General features: G+C 48.2%; 1 protein-coding gene across 8 annotated transcripts in view; it reads right to left on the bottom strand.

Moving 5' to 3' along the window:
- Positions 1-21,774, bottom strand: part of LOC102458090 (granulocyte-macrophage colony-stimulating factor receptor subunit alpha-like) — a 76,716-nt gene that overhangs the window by 30,901 nt on the left and 24,041 nt on the right. For 2 of the 8 annotated variants that reach the window (XM_075915877.2, XM_075915842.2), the window contains exon 1: positions 4,845-4,990. The exons of 4 other annotated variants lie outside the window; for them this stretch is intronic. The gene's annotated coding sequence lies outside the window, so the exon portion shown is untranslated. Of the gene's footprint in view, positions 1-4,844; positions 4,991-21,774 lie in introns of those variants that run through there. 2 more of the 8 variants (XM_006135855.5, XM_014579884.4) reach the window with 1 other exon arrangement.

Below are 21,774 nucleotides of genomic sequence, written 5' to 3' on the forward strand. Positions count from 1 at the left end.
AGAGAGCGCTAATAGGTTCCTCTCCCTCTCTTCCCGGCAGGTTCCCATGCAAAATATCAGTCTTCTCCGTATCACCATGCTTGATCAGGAATGAATGCTGACTCAATGTGGCCATGAACCTCATCCTCATGCTGCACAGTTCCTATGCTGGGAAAGTGTCCTACCATGGAGGATGGAATAAGGCAGGCCGCCCCGGGAACCTTGTGAGAAGGATCAAAGGGTTCCTGTGTGAGAGCTTCCTGGAGCTGAATACTCCAGACTGGAGCTCGATCTGGATGCATGTGAACAATTTGTTCTGCGCCTCTCACACTGAATAGGCCAAGAGAGAGTGTGCCACCCTTACAGCTCATTGTCTGACCCTGCCTGTAGTTAGAGAAAGTTAGAGAACTCACTAGAACTGCCCTGCTCAAGGTTGTTGATGGTGTGGGAGAAGTTCTGGAAAGGGGGGGAGTAGATCAGCTCTAAGGTCAAGAGGATCTCTTGGTTCTCTGGCAGGCTGGTCTGGCTGGTCCCCTTCTCCTCTATCTATCGCCTTCTCTTCTTCCTACTCTTTGTGGCCCTGCGCCACCCCACCATCCCACAGATTGACACACTTACCAGTATATCCTTGAGGCTTATCCACACAGGTAAATCTGCACCTTTTATTATTTTGGTGCAGCTCTACTACCCTCCAGCGATAATAAAGACAAGCCCTTGGATGCAAGCCTGTCAGTGGTTACTGCCACCAATGCCCTACTGGGTGTTAGAAAAGAAATAGGTGACCTGGGGTGGATAGGGTAATCAGGGCACTTTTATTGCTGATACTTGTTCCATCTCAGATTCTCCTACCTGGGATGCGAGTGAGCAATGAATTTGCCCAAGTACATCTTTTTATCTTTGTCAGTATGTAAATACACTTATCAATTACATCACTCTTTAGGCCTTAAATTAGTAATGTGAAAACCCATCTTATATATAACCATAACCATGTGGTGAACACAATTATACCCACCCCTGTTTACTGTTTACCCTGTATTTTCATTTTCAAAAAGTCTCTAACCCTTATATTTATGTAGATTATTTTCAAAATGTGAAGCAGAAACAGGTGAGGCAATGCCTTCCAGAGTCTGTGGACAGCCTGAGGTAACAGAGCTGGTAACTATCTTATTTTAATACTTTCACAGCTGATTGGTGTATGCAGCAAAAGAGGGATGATTAGTTAGAAGATCTGCACAATCGACTCTGTGTGCTATGTCATGTTAGCATCAACCATGAGAGTAGCCTGGCTTATGAGCAGACCTAAGAAAAATACTTCTCTTAAGTAAAAACTTCAGAAAGTCTTAGCAATGTATGACATATTTTTGATTCTTTTGTTTTAAACTAATCTGAAAAAAACAATAGGCAAAACAGTATATGTTCATATCATTCAATGAATAGCTGGAATTCTTACAACATAAAGTCTTCCGGTAACAGTGTAAACAGCACTTGTGCAACTTCCAGGGTACTTGGAAACTTACACTGCACTTTTGACAGAACACACTTTTGAAGAGACCTTTTGAAGCAAAGCAAGTTTTTCCTTCCAATGAAGACTCAACTAAGTAAACAGCAGCATTCACATCTCTCTTCAAAGACTAAGTTTTACTGTGAAACAGAATTAATATATTGGGTATGACTTCCCCTCCACCCCCCATGCTTTACAAAATAGATTTATGGACACAAATATGCATAACTCAAAGATTAATGTCAGTACTGGGAAAATTAGTTGAAATTATAGTAAAAAATAAAATTGTCAGACATATGGATGAATATTATTTGTTGGGGGAAAGTCAACATGGTTTCTGTAAAAGGAAATCATGCCTTACTAATCTATTTGGGTATGTCTACACTACCCCACTAGTGCGAACTAGCGGGGTAATGTATGCATACCGAACGTGTAAATGAAACCCGGGATTTGAATTTCCCGGGCTTTATTTGCATAAGCCGGCCGGCGCCATTTTTAAATGCCGGCTTCTTCGAACCCCGTGCTGCGCGGCTACACGCGGCACGGGCTAGATAGTTCGGACTAGCAAGCCATTCCGAATTATCTGTACACCTCGTTCCACGAGGCGTACAGATAGTTCGGAATGGCTTGCTAGTCCGAACTATCTAGCCCGTGCCGCGTGTAGCTGCGCGGCACGGGGTTCGAACAAGCCGGCATTTAAAAATGGCGCCGGCCGGCTTATGCAAATAAAGCCCGGGAAATTCAAATCCCGGGCTTCATTTGCACGTTCGGTATGCATACATTACCCTGCTAGTTCGCACTAGCAGGGTAGTGTAGACATACCCTTTGAGTTCTTTGAAGGAGTCAACAAACATGTGGACAATGGGGATCTGGTGGATATAGTATACTTAGATTTCCAGAAAGCCTTGGACAAAGTTCTTCACCAAAGATTGTTAAGTAAAGTAAGTTGTCATGGGATAAGAGGGAAAGTCCTTTCATGGGTTGATAACTGGTTAAAAGACAGGAAACAAAGGATAAATGGTAAGAATAAATGGTAAGTTTTCTGAGTGGAGAAAGGTAACTAGTGGGGTCCTCCAAGGGTCTCTCCTGGGACCAATCCTATTCAACTTATTTATGAATGATCTAGAGCAGTGTTTCCCAATTTAATTTGACCATAGAACCTTTTTCAACTTGAAAGTATTTCAAGAAAACCCTATAATTACTAGGGTAAAATTTGTTGTGGAAAAAAAAAAAAAGACCCACTAAGTCCTGCCATGAAAAAGTCTCTGTCTCCTAAAGAGGAGGCGGAGGAGTGCCGAATTCTCGCAGGACCCTTACTTTCGCTTCAAATAGAATGTTAAGAATCATTAAAAAAGGGTTAGAGAATAAGACAGAGAATATCTTACATAAAACCATGGTACGCCCACATCTTGAATACTGCGTACAAATGCAGTCACCTCATCTCAAAAAAGATAGACTGGCATTGAAAAAGTTGCAGAAAAGGGCAACAAAAATGTTTAGAATGAGTCCTATATGAGGAGAGATTAAAAAGACTTGGACTTTTCAGCTTAGAAAGAGGAGCCTGATGGGGGATATGGAAGAGGTTTATAAAGTCATGACTGGTGTGGAAAAAGTGAATAAGAAAAAGTTATTTACTTATTCCCACAATATAAGAACTAGGGGTCACCAAATGAAATTAATAGGTAGCAGGCTTAAAACAATCAAAAAGAAGTTTTTCTTCACTCAGCACACAGTCAACCTTTGGAACTTCTTGCCAGGTGAAGTAGTGAAGACTAGGAATTTAACAGGGTTCAAAAAAGAGCTAGATAGATTCATGGAGGTTAGGTCCATCAATGGCTATTAGCCAGGATGTGTAGGAATGGTGTCCCTAAACTTTGTCTGGAAATGGGTGACAAGGGAGGGATTATGTGAGGATTACTTGTTATGTTCCCTCCCTCTGGGGCATCTGGTATCGGCCTCTGTCAGCAGACAGGATACTGCGCTAACTGGACTGTTTATGGATTGCTTTATGATTTCAAATGTGCAAATGAAAGTTTATTTTGTCTTTTAAGTATTAGCAGTGGTTGGTTTTAGGAAGTCACATGTCCACCCCAACTGGTAGGGCTGGATCATGTCATTGTCCATGGAACGGTGGTACCAAAAAAACAATAGGAAGCTAGGAGTTTCTTTGTCTTTGGCTGGGATGGCACACCCAGGAGATTAAATACTCCAGGGAAAAGGAGACTTCCCTGGTTTGAAGGCTTAGCTGGAATAAGAGCTAATTATCTAAGTCTTTTCTGTTGTTTTTAATTTGTAATCTACTTTGCTCTACCTGTTTTCACTTACAACCTCTTAAATCCTACTGCTTGTACTTAAGAAAATCACTTTTATTTACTATCAAGCCCAATGTAAATAGTTGTTACCTGGGGGAGCAGTCACTGTGTACACCCTCCTTTCATTGCTAAAGGGGGCTACATAATTCATTTGGAGTCCTGATCCCATTTAGGGAATGCTATCCCAGGAATCTGGACCCCAAACTGCATTTTCGAGTTTCAGTGTCTGTACTGCTTCTCAGAAGGGCAGCGATCTCAGCTCTGTGCTGTGGCTGGGGGAGACCAGGGAGCTGGTCCAACAGCACAAGGTAATGAGAAACCCCAGAGGGCAGGAAGGCAAGTGGCAGTGGCTTTACCACTACCCCAGGAAGCACCCTGAAGGGGGTGTTCTCTGTCCTCACCCCATCACACTGAGTATGTTCAAATACTAGCAGTATTGAACAGTCCACTCTGGCCTAAATGATCTCAAGCAATTTTGAGTGCCCAGCCTGAGATACTTTTTAAGATATTTCAGATAGTACAGAGAACTCCCTCCAAAAATCAGGCCCCTTGAGAATCTCTCAAGACCCAGACAAGTCACTTGTGCTTGAAATGTCAAATTAATCACCAAGAGACCTATTTCCTAGGGTTTTAAATATGCACTTCTCCAAAATTTAAGGTCATGTGTTTCCTTCCCTTCACTTTCCTGACTGCTGTGACCATGCACTCATGAGAGAGAAGATTTAGCCCGGAGCTGGTCTGTCACCTTCATGCAGCATAGTCAAGGACGCAGGGGACTTTGGAAAGCTACATGTGCAGTCTAGCACCATTCTGGATGCTGCTGGAGAATTAATTTCCTTTGTCTGTGTCCAGGTTTTCTTCCTCAGAGCTGAGCCAACATGATAGCAGTGGAGTGATAATTTGTACCATGCCTGTTGTGACCGGGAAGTCTTTACAACATTAATCCACCAAAGAGCATGCAAGTAAACACAGTGCCAACATGTTCCTCAGTTGAAAATCACCTTTTCTTTGATTACATTTAAGTATAAATCTCTGGGGGTTGATCAACTCACCGTTTCAGGACTTTGCCTCCCGGAGATGTTTGTTCAAACGCCCAGCTCTGGAACTGCCTTAATAGAGCTACTAATACTTAAAAGCTCCTCTTCCTCTAAGCTGTCTGCAATCTCCTTGGCTAGAGCCACAGAGACCTACGTGTGGCAACACCCAGGTCCTAGACATGCTGCCATCCCCTAGCAGCCTTAGCCCAGGCTTCCTGTACAATACACGGAGGGTATGTCTACACTACCCCGCTAGTTCGAACTAGCGGGGTAATGTATGCATACCGCACTTGCTAATGAAGCCCGGGATTTGAATTTCCCGGGCTTCATTAGCATAAGCGGGGAGCCGCCATTTTTAAATCCCCGCTGCTTCGAACCCCGTGTAGCGCGGCTACACGGGGCTCGAACTAGGTAGTTCGGACTAGGGTCCTATTCCGAACTACCGTTACTCCTCGTGAAACGAGGTGTACCGGTAGTTCGGAATAGGCACCCTAGTCCGAACTACCTAGTTCGAGCCCCGTGTAGCCGCGCTACACGGGGTTCGAAGCAGCGGGGATTTAAAAATGGCGGCTCCCCGCTTATGCTAATGAAGCCCGGGAAATTCAAATCCCGGGCTTCATTAGCAAGTGCGGTATGCATACATTACCTTCCTAGTTCGAACTAGGAGGGTAGTGTAGACATACCCGGGGAGAGTTAATCACCTAGGAAAGGGATCCCCACAAGCCTGCATGAGAGTGGGAAGTTGCCTAAGCTAGCTAGAAGTGAAAAGCAGAGGAAAGGGGTTGGGCTTATGGTTCAAAGGTCTGTAGGCAACTATAACCCCTTCAGTTGCCCCCACGGTGGCCTGCAGGCTGTCTGGGGGGACCAGGCTCCAGAGGCTGTTGCCCCCTCCAGTTGATCCCCTGCGGCCCACAGGTTGTCTAGGGAGGCCAGGATCTGGGGGCTGTCCCCAGACTCCAGCACCCCCCATACTGCACCCTGCAGGGTATTGAGATGGGCAAAGCTCTGGGGGCTACTGCAGTGGGGGCCTATAGGCTGTGGGGGGAGGAGGGTTCAGGTTCTGGAGATTATCACCCCCTCCACTGCTGGCTGTCTGGGGAGCAGGGGGCAAAGCTCCAGGGTCTGCCTCTGGTCTCCAGCAGCCCCACTGCAGCCTGAAGGCTGTCAGGGAGGCTAGGCTTTGGGGTCTGTCACCTCCTCCACCTTCCTTCCCCAGATACCTACGTGTGGCAACACCTGCAGAATATTTGGGGGGGGGGGGAGAGAGGGGATTGTATCCTCTTCCACTAGCCTTCCCCCTCAGCCAGTGGGCTACTGGGGACTAGGCTATGGGAAGCTACTCACTCCTCCAGATGTGGCCTATCGAGTGCTCCCCAGTCTGCAGATTCTCCATGGAGGTGGGGGAAAAGGCTCTGGGTTTAGGATAGGGGGGCTTCTAACCCAGTTTGAAGGTAGGCAAGTTGGCGGAGCCTCAGGCCTCCCACCCTCCCCCGCCACTCTCTTGGTGTTGCTGCTGCCCCCAGTTGTCACTTTCAGTATCACATCCCTCCTCTCTCTGCCCCCTCCCTTTCTGTGTTATCGGAAACAGTGCCATTCCTGGCACTTTACCTTTTCCAATCACCACCAAACCCTGACTGTGGTTGAAGTTAGGGTAAATGGAAGCTGCATACCAAATTTGATGGTCTTAGCTCTTACAGAGTAGGAGGAATTCTCATGCAAATGGACTCACAGACACTAATAGAAGGACTCACAGATAGATAGATGCACTGTAATATATATATATATAGAGAAAGAGAGAGAGAGAGAGAGAGAGAATAACATATGCAGGGATTTGAAGCTGGGTCCCACATATCCCAGCTGAGTGCCCTCACCTCAGGGGATTCTGGGTAGATGCACATATCCAGCTGAATTCTCAATTTGCTCACCCTTTGCTGTGTTTTGTGTGAGATCTGATCTCTCAAAACATCAACCAGATAAGACTGGTAAAAAAACAGAGAAAAAAAGAGAAACGTACTGTAAAAGAAAGAAAAGTCCAATTTTTTTCTCACTATAACAATGGAAACAACAATAATATTAATAATCAGTTGTGAGCAAGACTTCCCAGCAGGTGGAGATCTTTCTCCTGCAACTGGGAAAATCATGACCACATAATGCACACTGTACAGTGTAATGGGAAATTACAGATTTGTTTTCTTATTTGGTGAATTATTTTTCCTCAATTATAAGCTTCACAGGTAAGTGTAAGGGTATGTCTACACTACCCCCCTAGTTCGAACTTGGGGGGGGGGTAATGTAGTCATACGGAGTTGCAAATGAAGCCCGGGATTTGAATTTCCCGGGCTTCATTTGCATAAAGCCGGCCGGTGCCATTTTTAAATGCCGGCTAGTTCGGACTGCGTGCCATGCGGCTACACGCGGCACGAACTAGCTAGTTCAGATTAGGCTTCCTAATCTGTTCCACGAGGCATACAGCTAGTTCAGATTAGGAAGCCTAATCCGAACTAGCTAGTTCATGCCGCGTGTAGCCGCGCGGCACGCAGTCCGAACTAGCTGGAATTTAAAAATGGCGCCGGCCGGCTTTATGCAAATGAAGCCCGGGAAATTCAAATCCCGGGCTTCATTTGCAACTCCGTATGACTACATTACCCCCCCTAGTTCGAACTAGGGGGGTAGTGTAGACATACCCTAAGTTATTTCCCCTCTTCGTTTGTCTCCTTTCATAGGACCACTCGGCACTGTTTACTGGGACAAAAAAAAAAAAAGACTTAACCCAGTGGCACTGCAGAGGCAGGTAGAAACAGGGCCGGCCCACAACATTTTGGCACCTGAGGTAGGGAGCTCAAATGACACCCCCATGCCTCCTCACTTGGGCCAAAACTTTGATAGGTCTCAATTCTGTCTTTTTCCTGTTCTACTCTTCTCATGGTTCTGCTCTGCTACCTACTCCAATAAAGGAGAACTAACAACTTAAAATGCCTTGTTCAAAAATGTTAAGTAACACTTAACTTTCAAATGCCTGTACAGCAAATGTAACTCTTCTTGTCTGCATAGTAAACACTGGCATTTTTATCTGTTTGAATAATCAAAGTGGTGCTTTCTGTGCCTTCTTGGTTGCAAAGATTTGAACTGCTTCCTGAAGGTCCACAGTCTGGGCCAGCTCATGCTCTATTAAGATGGTTGCAAGGCCGACCAGCCTCTCCTGTGTCATTGTGGAGCGTAGAGGTGTTTTCATTAACTTCAGCTTGGAGAAGCTGTGTTCTCCACTGGCAACTGCTACAGGAAGTGTTAGAAGTATGCTCAGAGTGACAGAAGCATTGGAAAGATGGTGGTCATCTTATTTGTGCACATATATTCCAGTATTGCCTCTGGAGTTGATCCTGCTGAAATGTATTTTGAAAGGGCTTTCAGTTCATCACCTAAATCACTTGCATTAACATTGTGCATGTCATCATGTGTCAACGCTGTCTCTAGTGCCCTGCATTGCTGGTGTAGGTCTTCTTCAGGTACAGTGAGGAGTTTTGGAATATCATACAACATCCCAAATATACTGCTGTGTTCCTTGAGCAGCATGTAGTGTTCTTCAACTGACAGTATTACACAATCTAGCACCTGATAAAAGAATTCAACTTTGAATTGTTGTTTGGGGTCTCTTATGGGATTATTCTGTGTCTCATAATCAAAATGTCTTCTTCGGTGACTCTTGTATTCTTGAATGGGTGGGAAAATAGCTTCAGTGTGAAGATCCTATGCCATCTTCTGTGTACTCTTCAGAATGTTTTGAAATCTCTCATCTAAGTCAGACTGTAGGTATGACTTTGCTTTGTCCAGTTGTTCCATTGCTTCAGATATATCAAGGTTAACACCTTGGAGTCTCTTGCTTTCAACATTTATTTCAAACTAGCCAATTAGCTCATCAGAAGACGGGATTTTCAGGTCTTCTCTCCTGAGCTCTCTCGCTCCGTCTCTCTTTCTCTCTCTCTCTCTCACTCCTCCTACTGCATCCCCCCCTCAGCTCTCCTCCACCTCCTACCTCTCTCTCCATCTCTTTCTTTCTCTTCTCCCCCTCCTGCCTCTCACTCTCCCTTTCTCTTCTCCTCCTCCTCCTGCCTTTCTCTCCCCGCCGTCTCCTCCCGCCCCCCTTCCCCCTTCCCCCCCCCTTCCCCCTTCCCCTTCCTTCCCGCCGTGGTGCTTGGCTGAGTGCTGCCTGCTCAGCCGAGCTGCCGCAAGGGAGGGGGCCAGGGTGGTGACATACATGGCCAGGGGGTGGGTCCGTTTATGTCACCGCCCTCCTTTTCCCTCCCACTGTGGGGGAGCCCAAACGGCCCCTTGTGCTGCTGGCTCCCCCGGTGACCCAGCTGAGGGGTGCAGTACTCAGCTGAGTGCCACAGCAGGAGAGGAAGGGGGGTGGTGATGTACATGGCCCCGCCCCCTGGCTGTGTACGTCACCGCCCCTTCCCCTTCCCCTCCCTCTGTGGCAGCTAGGGTGAGTGTCGCACGCTCAGCCGGGTTGCCACAGGAGAGATGGGGCAGGGCGGTGACATACATGGCCAGGGGGCGGGGCTGTCTACGTCACTGCCCCCCCTTCCCCTTTCCCACAGCGGCCTGGCTGAGCATGCAAAGCTTAGCGCCGCAGTGGGAAGAGGAAGAGGGGGAGGTGACATACATGGCCCCGCCCCCTAGCCATGTACATCAGCACCCCACCCCCCTTCCCATCCCACCAGGCACTCAGCTGAGTCGCGGCAGGGGAGCAAGCAGCGGCAAGCAGCTGTTTGGGGTCCACGGTTCCCTTGCATGGGAAGCGCTGACCCCAAATGACTGCTTGTCGTCCGGGGCCCAGATAAGCGGTGCTCCCGCCAGGGCTAGGGTTGCCAGGTGTCCATTTTTCTACCAGACAGTCCAGTATTTGCACCCTCTGACCGGTAGAAAAATTCAGAAAATACCAGACCTGTGCAATGTCCGGTATTTTGTGAATTTCCGGTTGGGCGCCAGAGGGAAGCCTGACGGGGGCAGGGGAGTGACTAGGAGGCAGAGCGTGATTGGCTTTGGGAGCCTTGTGGTCATGCACAAAAGCTGGGTGGGGTGGGGTGGGGCAAAGCGGGGCCTGGGACTCCTAGCCACCCCCCCCCCCCCCCCCCCCCGCCCCCGGCCCAGCTTTTGCATGGGACCAGAAGCTCCCAGTGCCAATCATGGCCCGTTTCCCAGCTGGAAGTTTCTGGTTGCAAGCAGAAGCCGGGTGGGGGGAGTGCCTCCCAGGCCCGCCACTGTCCCCGCCCCCGCCCAGACTCTGCTGGCAAGTAAAGGGGGCACCTGCTGGGAGCGCGGCTAGAAGGACTCTTGCTGCGGCCTTTGGCTGCACCCCCTCTCACCAGGTCTGCTTCCCACTCCACTTCCTCTGTCCCCTCTCCCCCGTCCAGCACCACGGTCCCTGATCCACCCCTAGCTCTGCTTCCCGCCCCCTCTTCCTGCTGGCCAGCCCCATGGCCCCTCCACAGCCCCCAATCCATCCCCCAGCCCTGCTTCCCTCCCCCCTTCCGGCCAGCCGCACAGCTCTCCTGGACGGTCCCACGCCCTGGACAAGCAAGTCTGTTTTTAGCGGGGTCTACCTGACAACCCTAGCCGGGGCCCAGCTGAGCCCCAGTGGGGGAGCAAGCAGCGGCAAGCAGCCGTTTGGGGTCCACACTCCCCATGGATGGGGAGCGCGGACCCCAAACAGTCACTTGCCACCTGGGGCCCAGCTGAGCAGTGCTCCCGCTGGGGCCCAGCTGAGTGGCGCAGCGCTCGGTCGAGCCACCACGGAGGGAAGGGAAGCGGGGCGGGGTGCTGACACACACAGCCAGGGGGCGTGGCTGTGTACGTCAGCGTTACAGACTCAGGGTATGTCTACACTACCCCGCTAGTTCGAACTAGCGGGGTAATGTAGGCATACCGCACTTGCTAATGAAGCCCGGGAAATTCAAATCCCGGGCTTCATTAGCATAAGCGGGGAGCCGCCATTTTTAAATCCCCGCTGCTTCGTACCCCGTGTAGCGCGGCTACACGGGGCTCGAACTAGGTAGTTCGGACTAGGGTGCCTATTCCGAACTACCGGTACTCCTCGTTTCACGAGGAGTAACGGTAGTTCGGAATAGGCAACCTAGTCCGAACTACCTAGTTCGAGCCCCGTGTAGCCGCGCTACACGGGGTTCGAAGAAGTGGGGATTTAAAAATGGCGGCTCCCCGCTTATGCTAATGAAGCCCGGGAAATTCAAATCCCGGGCTTCATTAGCAAGTGCGGTATGCATACATTACCCTCCTAGTTCAAACTAGGAGGGTAGTGTAGACATACCCTCACAGACACTGGGCTACTATATATGGGTATGTCTACACTACAGAGTTAGTTCGAACTAACAGAGGTTAGTTCGAACTAACTTTGATAGGCGCTACACTAGCGCTCCACTAGTTCGAACTTAATTCGAACTAGCGGAGCGCTTAGTTCAAACTACGTAAACCTCATTTTACGAGGATTAAGCCTAGTTCGAACTAGCTAGTTCGAATTAAGGGCTGTGTAGCCACTTAATTCGAACTAGTGGGAGGCTAGCCCTCCCCAGGTTTCCCTGGTGGCCACTCTGGCCAACACCAGGGAAACTCTATGCCCCCCTCCTGGCCCCGGACCCCTTAAAGGGGCACGGGCTGGCTACGGTGCCCGTGCCAGGTGCAAGCCTGCCAGCACCCCGCCAGCAGACCTTACACCTGGCACGGCTCGAGCCAGCCACAGGATGCCCCCCAGCCCTCCCCCTCTTCCCGGGACCAGGCTGGCGGCTCCCGGGAGCTTGCCTGGGACCGCAAGAGGCGGGCACCCGCCTGGGCAAGTGCGGACATCGTGGACCTTGTCCACGATCTCCGCACTAGGCACAGGAAAGTGGCCGGCTTGGGCAGGAGAGCTGCCAGCCTCGCCACCCAGGTGCAGGTGTGCATGAAATTCAAGGGGGTCCACTGAGACCCCCGACCCTGAGCCCTGAGCATACAATGGCCGTCCTGGGTCAGACCAAAGGTCCATCTAGCCCAGTAGCCTGTCTGCCGACAGCGGCCAACCCTAGGGACCCTGGAGGGGATGGACTGAAGACAGTGACCAAGCTATTTGTCTCGTGCCATCCCTCTCCAGCCTTCCACAAACCTTGGCCAGGGACACCACTCCTACCCCCTGGCTAAGACCACTCCATGGACCCAACCTCCATGACTTGATCTCACTTCCCTTTAAACTCTGTTCTAGTTGTAGCCTTCACAGCCTCCTGCAGCAAGGAGTTCCACAGGTTGACTCTTTGCTTTGTGAAGAACAACTTTCTGTTACTAGTTTGAAGCCTGCTACCCATTCCTTTCCTTTGGTGTCCTCTAGTCCTTCTTTATGGGAACTAATGAAGAACTTTTCTGTATGCACCCTCTCCACCCAACTCCTGCTTTTAGAGACCTCTATCCTGTCCCCCCTCCGTCTCCTCTTTTCTAAGCTGAGAAGTCCCAGTCTCTTTAGCCTCTCTTCATAGGGGACCTGTTCCCAACCCCTGATCATTGTAGTTGCCCTCCTCTCTCCCAGCCTCTCTCTTCCCCTCTCCCACCTCCTTTTCCCAGTCTCCCCCAGTTTTGTTCAATAAAGACAGATTCCATTTTTGACCACAATTGTCCTTTATTTTGTACATCAAGAAGAGGGGCTAGGGAAGGGTAAGTGGAAGGAGGTGAGGGAGGAATGGGGTACGAGCCCCCGATGGGGAGGACTGGGCTGGCTCTGTGGGCTTCTGGGGGTGGAAGCTCTCCTGCAGCCCCCCAATTGCCCCCTCTCCTCAGATGGCAGCCTGCGGCAAGTGCAGCCGGGCTGATGGCCGAGTGGTGTGATGTGCCCAATGTGGGCACTCCGGGCACTCCAAGCCAGGACTGGTTTTCAAGCGGGGCACCCCTGAGAACTGTCTGTCCGGGGTGGGGGTCAGGTCCCTTTAAGCGTAGCCCTTGGCTAGCCTGAGACAGCATCTCCACGCTCTAAGTCCTCCTCTTATGCCCTGCCGGCACTGCTTCCGGCCATCCTTAAGCCCTGTTCAGAGTCCACTTAATGTGGACATGCTAGTTCGAATTAGCAAAAGCTAATTCGAACTAGTTTTTAGTTCTAGATGCGTTAGTTCGAATTAGCTTAGTTCGAATTAACTAATTCGAACTAAGTTAGTTCGAACTAACTCTGTAGTGTAGACGTACCCTATATGATAGTATGTCATGCCACAACACTAAGCCACACAGAAATTTGAAGTTATATATGTTTCTGGTGATTCCATTTCTCTCTTCCACTGTTCTCCCATGAACAGTTCCTGTCATAACATTATCCTCCATAATGACAACTATGGCATCATCTATCCTCCCAATTTGGTGTTTGATAGGCTTTATCGCCTCCACCCGACTTTTCCATTGTGTGGCACTCAGTGGTTTCAGTGTCAGAGAGGATGTTCTCAGATGTTGCTTCAAAATTTGCCATCGATGAGTTGATGCAGAGAAAAATACATGATGCTTTGAATTACATTAAAAAATTCAGCAGCCTCACTAGACTCTGATGCTGCATCACTGACCACCAAGTTCAATGAATGAGAACTGCATGGGACAAAAAAAGCTCAAGGGTTTAACTCTCAGATCCGTGTCTGCACTCCTCTGTTCTTTCCTCTCATGTTGGCACCATTATTGTACCCCTGACCTCTCATGTCAGCTATCGCAATTCCCATTTCTTCCAGCTTTTTAAGAAGCACATTTGTCATACCAGCTTCTGTAGAATCATCAATGCCAATAAATTCTAGAAAATGCTCTCTGACAGTCACCATTGCAGGGACGTTTTCACTAGGTTCTGTTGTTGTTACAAAACATACCATTAAAGTCATTTGTTTTGTATGGCTTATGTCAGGTGTACAGTCCAGAATAACAGAGTAATATCTTCAGATCTGCCACAATCTTCTGTTTGACTTTTGTTGCCAGTAACTGTATGATCTCATTTTGAGTTGCTTTTCCAAGGATGTGGTGTGTGTACATTTCTTGGGTGGTGACTCTTCTTAGATGCTCCTGGAGTACAGCATCAAACTCAGCCATCAGCTCCACAGTTTTAAGGAAGTTTCCATTCTTTGGCACATACAGCTTATCTGAAGTGCCACACAGTGGTAGGTTTTGTGTAGCAAGCATTCTCACAATGGCAATGAGCCTTTTCAGAACATTTTGCCAGTAAAGAGATTCTCATTGAATCTTCTCTTGATGCTGATCATCTATGGTGGATTTTAAGCTTAGTCTCATCTCAAGCACTTTCCACCTATGGAATGCTCTCTTGTGATTTGCTGCCTTTTCATGGCATGCCAAATGTCTAGCCAGATTTTTCCAGTCCTTTGTTCCTGTAGAACCCAATGTGGCTGGAACATTAGATTGGAAGAGTTTGCAACAAAAACAGTATTTAGCATTCTGGGGTTTTGAGTACATAAGCCATGGCCTCTCCACTTTGTCACTATTGGGGATTTCACGCCAGTAATGTGTTGGATGGAAACTTCCGATGCACTGTATTTACTTGCCCTGACCCAGTTTCTGGTTTAATCTTGTAGACAGGTAGATCTCTATGTTTTCCACCACCACGTAAGGCATTGCCTTCCATCTGTCAGTAATCTTGTGCTTTTCCAGCAATACCCAAATTTCATAGCAGCACTCTATCTCCGGGTTGGAGCCCCTGTGGGCACACTCAGCCATCATATTGATGTTTATTACAGTCTGCATTTTTCAAGGCAGCTGCAGTAGCCAAGCGAAAGGCATTCTGCAGCTTTTCTCTTAATCGGGAGACATACTGCAAGTGTATTCATAGCTTTCACCATCCCCTGATACTCCAAAGCATATGTCTATAGATGTCGGCTCTCGTCCAAACATCATGAAGTATGGGGTGACCCCTGCATTATTATTCCTTGTAGCATTGTAGGCATACACCAAAAATGCGACGTGCTGGCTCCAGGAAGCCTTCTGGTCCAGGCGTAAAGTCCCCAGAATATTTAGTAGAGACCGATTGAGCTGCTCAGGCTGAGGGTCACCATGGGGGTGGTAAGGTGTTGTTCTGGACTTCTTAACTCCGGACAATTGTAGCACTTTCTTCAAGAGGTGACTCTCAAAGTCCCAGCCCTAGTCAGAGTGTATCCGAGTTGGGAGATCATATACTGAAAAATATCTTTCCCACAAAACTCGAGCCACAGTAGTGGCCTTCTGGTCATGTGTGGGTATAATGGTCAGTGACTACTAAAATATTCCCCATATTTTTCCTGTCAACTTCTAAAGACAAGAAATTGATGGACAACAACTCCAAAGGCCTGCTGGTGATAATATTCTCCAGAGAGATAGCTCTTGTAGGCAGAATTTTCCTCTGAACACATTGGGCACAGTTCTCACATTTTTTCCGTACATCTTGAGCCATCTGGGGCCAGTAGAACCTACTATGGATAAGTTCAAGGGTTTTCTCCATTCCCAAATTCCCAAAATCATCATGCAGGGCTCTCATGGCCAGGGCTCTGTATTCTTTTGGTAGCACTAGTTGTGTTCATTGATTTTGCAAAGGATCTACGGTGATCTGGTGTAGCATCCCCCATATTAGTTCCAGTTTGCACTACCCCCACAACAGTAGCTTACCCTCATGGGTGGATGGGGCAACTGCACTAGGGCTTTGCCCCTCTCTTTTTGCAAGTAGTGTGTCACGAATATCAGCATCTTGCAACTGCTCTCTGCCACTCAGAAGCACTGAGCCTGAGCAATGGAGATTGGTCCAACATAATGTAGTTCACAGAGACAGAGAGTACACTCTCAGGTGGTAGGCTCTGGCCCAGTGTTTCTGCAACACACCCATGTGGACTCTCATGTACCTTGGACTTCTGATAACTGCCGTTGCAAATAGCTCTCACTCTGTCTTCAGGAATCTCACCAATTTCTGTGGGCTGCGAACACCGAGACAACGCATATGCATCTACATTGCTTCTCCCTGATCGGTATTGTATCCTGAACTCATAGTTGGCCAGGGCGGCCACCCATCATTGTCCAATAGCATCCAGCTTAGCACTTGTCAGTACATAAGTCAGTGGATTGTTGTCTGTCCATACTTGAAACTTAGCTCCATACAAATAATCCCAACATTTCTCAGTGATGGACCATTTCAAGGTCAGGAACTCCAACTTGTGGATGGGGTAATGAGTTTCACTATCAGACATCCCTCAGCTGGCAAAGACCACAGGTTTACAGTTGCCATCCACATCTTGGTATAAGACTGCTCCCAAACCCTCCAGACTGGCATCTATATGTAGGAGAAATGGCTTGCTTGGGTCAGCAAAAACTAAGACTAGAGCATGAGTTAGACAGCTAATGTATGACAGCTCTTGGAAATCCCTTTACATCCCTCATCTCATCGTGGCCCAAAGGGCTCTAAGGGGCCATATTGTCTTGGAGCGGGATGTCTTGGGGACCTCCCCTTATTCTTGGTCTTAGACTTCTTCTTGCTGGCCGGGTTTCCCCTAATAAGATCATTCAGAGGCTTTACAATGGTGACATAATTCTTCACAAACCTGCGATAGTAACCACTAAATCCAAGGACAGTCTTAAGCTCTCTGTAATTTCTGGGGTATGGCCAGGTAGTGAGTGCTTCTATTTAATCCGGATCTGTACCTTCTTGGTACACAATATGACCAACATACTTTACTGATGTGCTGCAGAATTGACACTTATCAATGGAAAGTTTCAGTCCATAGGCCTCAAACCTGTCAAGTACTTTAAGAAGGCTGTCTTCATGCTCCTCCAAGGTCCTTCCGAATACAATCAGATCATCCAAATAGACCAAGACTTGCAGTAAGTTCATATCTCCTACAACTTTCTCCATGAGGCGCTGGAATGTGGCAGGGGCCCCAGAGATCCCTTGAGGCATGTGTTCAAACTGATAAAACCCCAATGGGCAGATGAAGGCTGTCTTCTCCTTGTCCTCTGCTCCCAGGGGGATCTGGTAGCATCCGCTTCAAAGATCCAATACTGAGAACCACTGGCTTCCCAATAAACAATCTAATGCATCTTCTACTCAGGGCATTGTGTACTGGTCAACCACTGTACAGCTGTTCAGGATACGGTAGTCAATACACATCCGAATTTTCCCATTCTTTTTGCGGACTACCACAGTGGGTGAGGCAAAGGGGCTGCGGGACTTGATAATGATGCCATTCACAGCCAGCTCCTGAAGTTGATGTCACACATCATCCATCTCTGAGAGTACAATTTTTCTAGATCTCTCCCTGAAAGGTCGGGGATCATGTAGCCTGATGTTCAACCCCTTTGGCACACCCGACATACCACTCATGCAGTGAGAATACCTTGGGTCTTTCACAGAGCTTCTTCCTCAGGTGATCCTTCCACACCTTGGACAAGGGTGAATCTCCAAAGTCAAACCTCACTGGATCTATAGTTGGAACTTGAGTTTCACTCTGGGGATTCACAACTGATTCAGGCTCGAAGAGGTCTTCTATCTTTTGCCCTCGATTTACAACAATATCACAACTTGTTTCATTAGCAATCAGTACAGTGACCAAGTCCTGGGCTGCTGCTGGTAAGGTTATAACTCCACTGGGGACCAGGATCCCTTCAGGGAGCTCTCCTTCAGTTGGTTGTTCTACCGTGGCAAACACACCTTTATTGCCTTTCAGCCAGGTACTCATGACGAGTACTTTCTGCTCCATCCTTGCAGGCACTACTAAATGGTTCATGCTCGCATACCTCAGTGTCCCCCTCGGTAGCTCAGACATCTCCTTTTTAGCATCCTCAATTTTCCTATAGGATTCAGCCCAAAGGGCGTGGATCATCAGGGTGTCCAGATATTGGTCCCCAGCCTGTCGTCTGCAGTAATCTGCGAGCACCTTGAAGAGACTGGAGTTGGTCTCTATCAGCACAGACACATCAGAGACCCCTTTAGGGTCAGGGCTACTGTGTCCACTTCTTCTCTTACCCCTGCCACCTCCTCAGGGAATTCTAGGTGCACAATGACATACCCTTTGTAGGGATATTCATTCATTCTGAGGCCACACATGCCAAGGCCAGTCAATGGCTGGATGGGCAGGCGCCTGAGCATCTGTTAGAGGCCCTATCAGTCCTGAAAGGATCCCAGCTGAGACGTCTTTTCCGGGGGATCTCTCAAATCCTGTGGGCCTGGGTGGCCCCTGCCCCAGACCTTCTCGCAACTGATTCTCAGCATTCCATAAACTAAGCTGGGATTTTCCTCATTTTGGCAACTGGCAGCCCTGTGCCCATCTTGACCACACTAGTAGCAGAAGAACGGTCCTCTCCTCCTTCGCCTGGGTGGGATGGCAGCTCCAGGTGCTGACTTCTACATCACCACAGCCTGAGGTGCCTCATCCCTGCAAATCCTTGCTTGGTCAATGACTCTCTGCAATTCAGCCATCTGTTTTGTCAGGACCTGAACTTGTTGGGCAAGATCTTCTCTGATGTTCACCATCAGCACACCATCTGTTTGTCGGGGTGCGGTGCTGGCTGGTTCAGGCATCTGGGCCTCCCAAAACTCACTGGCAGCCTGCCTTTCTTCCTCTTCTCTGACCTCCTTTATCAGCTGGGAGTAAGGGGCAGAGGGTCTTCCTGTCGTTCTCTTAGCCAGAGGTGAAGTAGAATCAGGCAGTAATACTGAGTTCCTCTTACAATTTGAGCAAATCTGGTCTGGTTCATCTGCTCAGCAGTCACTGCTCCCTTAATGACAGCTCTCTGTAGCAGCCTCTCTGTATATAGGCCAAGACCTTCTCTCCCTGGTTCTGCTTAGCGTTGAGAAAGTTACAGTACTGTCTTCAGGGCCCTCTATACTCTCAAAGGTGTGAGTGAGGGCTTCTAGGCAGACCTCAGGGTTAGTACGCTTCAAGATGTGAATCACAGCTAAAGCTGGGCCCCTGAGATTCTCTACTAAACATCTTTGCTTTTCTCTGTCTGGCACAGGCCACTGCTCTAGCATTTCTGTGGTGTATTCTAGCTAGGGTTCAAACTCCTCTTCCCCAGGAAATAATCGTAACTTATAATAAGAGCTTGCCATGGCATGGGATAGCACACATTTTCCAATGTCTGTCCCAGGGCTTTTGCCCAGTCGTCATCTGAGGCTGTTGCCCCTGAACTAGAGGCTTCTGAGCCAGGGCCCAACAAACCAAACCATGATACAAACAGTAATTTCGTCAAATAGAAAACAAAATTATTTCCCACTGAGCAACTCACTCAACATGTGCTTCCGAGGGATATTGACCCAGTGATCCTGGACGAGCCCTCAAAATGTAACCCTTCTGCTGGGTAGTGCTGGCAGCAGCCAGGGCTGGGTTCAATATCTAGGGGTCCCCTTTCATCCATCTCACACAGAACTGGCTCGAGCCCCCACCTAGTAGCTTGGGAAATTCACGTACCCCAGGCGCCTGTGGGAGGCAATGCTTCCCCACTCGCAAGCATAGAGTCTGAGTGTGGAAAATAAACTTTTAATGAAAGAGAGAGAGAGAGAGAAGTCACATGGCATTAATTTGGGAAAATACCACAACAGAGCTCATAACATGCCCCCCCCCCCCGCACGAGTAACTCTCCCAGTTCAAATGGATTAAGCAATGTCTTTTGCCTCTCAGGGTCACTAGTCTAACAAGGTAAGGGTTCCATTCACTTACCCAACTTTCCTCATACCCCACTTCAAATGCCCCACTTACAGCTCTGTCCAGTCAGTGCAGACCCTGACACATCATCCTGATGACTCCACTCATTGAACCTGAGGCCATGCAACCTTTTTGCTGTTCCTGTAGTCCACCCATTCCGCCTGCCACCGATCCTACTGTCTACCCACGAGTCACTCCCACCAGCTGCAATGGGTCTGACTACAGGCCAAACCAGTGACTTCAGCTCTTAGTGATTTCAACTCTTTAGCCACCACCTAGGCTGGCAAAAGATTCCAGCTCCCACTGGACTAGCAAAAAGACTCCTCCTAGAGTCTGCTTTAGGTCTAGCCTTAATAAAAGGGGGAAAGAGGCAGGTTGAACCAGTCTTAAAGCTCACATCTATCTATCTATCTATCTATCTGCCTGCCTGCCTGCCTGCCTGCCTGCCTGGCTCACACCCTTTCCCCTCAGATCAGTTCACACAATTCTGGGATGGGGAGGCTTGTTCATCTGAGACCTCTTACAATGATGGTGTCTCTCCTGCAAGCACTGGTGTCATATTTTACTGTTCCCACATTTAGGGGTAGCATGATTTGTGACCCCCACAACAGCTCAAATTAGTTACAATACATCACATTCCATTCTATCAACTGATCCTCCATGAGCCCTGGCTGAATTGGATTTACATACCACACCTCAGATTCCTTCCCCATCCTGGCATGAGCTGTATTTACATATCAACAGTTAACAGTTAATTATCTTGCTGAGCTAAACAATTTGAGTGAGCACACCCACCCCAAGGGCAGCTCTCTTCTTTTAGCTGGCTAATAGCAAGCAGTAGTTTAGCCCCTGCTTACACTTCTATTTTCATTGTTTTTGGGGTACATTAAGTTTTTTACTTGCTGTGGCCTATGCAGTACAAGGAAATCTCTCAGGCTATTGCTCAAGTGGGTCCACAGTCCTGGATCATCTAGACTTAAGGAACTAAACTCAGCAGCAGCTGTTTCTTGTGCCTCCACCACGCTCTTCTCTGATCTACACTTTTCTTCAGGAATGTGCATGGTTACATCCATTTGAGATGGAGATATGGATGCTGCAGTAGCTGCCAGGTCACCTGCACTCTGACTAACTGGAAGATCAGGCATCTCCTCACCACTCACATCCTCACTGGGGCTGGAAGGCTCCCCGTGAACATTTGTGTCTATGTATCTCAGGAGAGCTCCTTCCGGCTTAGATAGAAAAGCTTCTTTTGCTTTCTTTCTTTTTCTGAATGCTGCCCCAGAGAAGTGTTTTCGTCTTTCACTCATGAGAGCTGTTCTCTGTAGCTATAGTGGCTCTCAACACTCAGTTGAAGGGGACAAATAAGCAGGCTGGTAGCAGGGCCTGAGTGAGGGAAGATATCAGCATCTTAAGGGCCTAACTGGCTCCTACTACTTCAGTTGACTGACTGTTCTCCTCAAGTGGGTTCAGGGAAGCAGCAGGAAACAGGAAGCTCCCTGAGAAGCTGGTGTTAATCAGACCAGGCTCCTGGGGGTGCTAGAGAGATACATACGAGACTCCTCCTCCCCCCTGCAGTTCCTGCTGCTTTCTGTTATTCCCTCTGGATATGTCTATACATGCAGCCTAATTCGAACTAGGGCTGCAAATGTAGGCATTCAGAATTGCAAATCAAGCTTCAGATTTAAATATCCCACATTTGATTTGCATCTTCCCGACCGGGTGCCATTTTTTGAAATTTACAAGCCCGAAGTAACTGCTCACATCTACATGTGGCAGTGAAACAGGCGTTCGAAATAAAGCCCTTGTTTGGGTTGATATTCATAAAGATGGACAAACCACATGTTCCTTTCACCTCTAGAAAATTTCCAACAGTTCCAAAGCAGGGAAGTCCTAGAGGTTTTCAAAGAAAAGGGTATAAGAGGATTGTTTTTTTAAAATACGGGCAAAATACTTTATTTTCCATAGAATTGTTTTAATACATTTCTGATTTTTTTTCTGACACATTTCAAGAATATTCACCATGCAGACATTTAGCATGGAAAAACATCTGTCCAAATTTGCCAACATGTATAGGAAACTGAAAACAGAGTCTTAATATTTATAGGCAAGAGAAAGAGAGTGAGTGTACAAAATGTACACCATTGCCTTAGGTTTGCAGGTGTTCAACTTGGGGAATCCAAGTGTTTCATTTTGTTTTTGGTAAGTAATGCGATTTCTTCAACAGTAGTTATTGCTTCGGTTTTATATTTTGTTAGTGGTGGACCCATCTATTCCTT

Source organism: Pelodiscus sinensis, chromosome 1, assembly GCF_052426305.1.
Source record: "Pelodiscus sinensis isolate ZL-2025 chromosome 1, ASM5242630v1, whole genome shotgun sequence".
NCBI classification, from domain to species: domain Eukaryota; kingdom Metazoa; phylum Chordata; order Testudines; family Trionychidae; genus Pelodiscus; species Pelodiscus sinensis.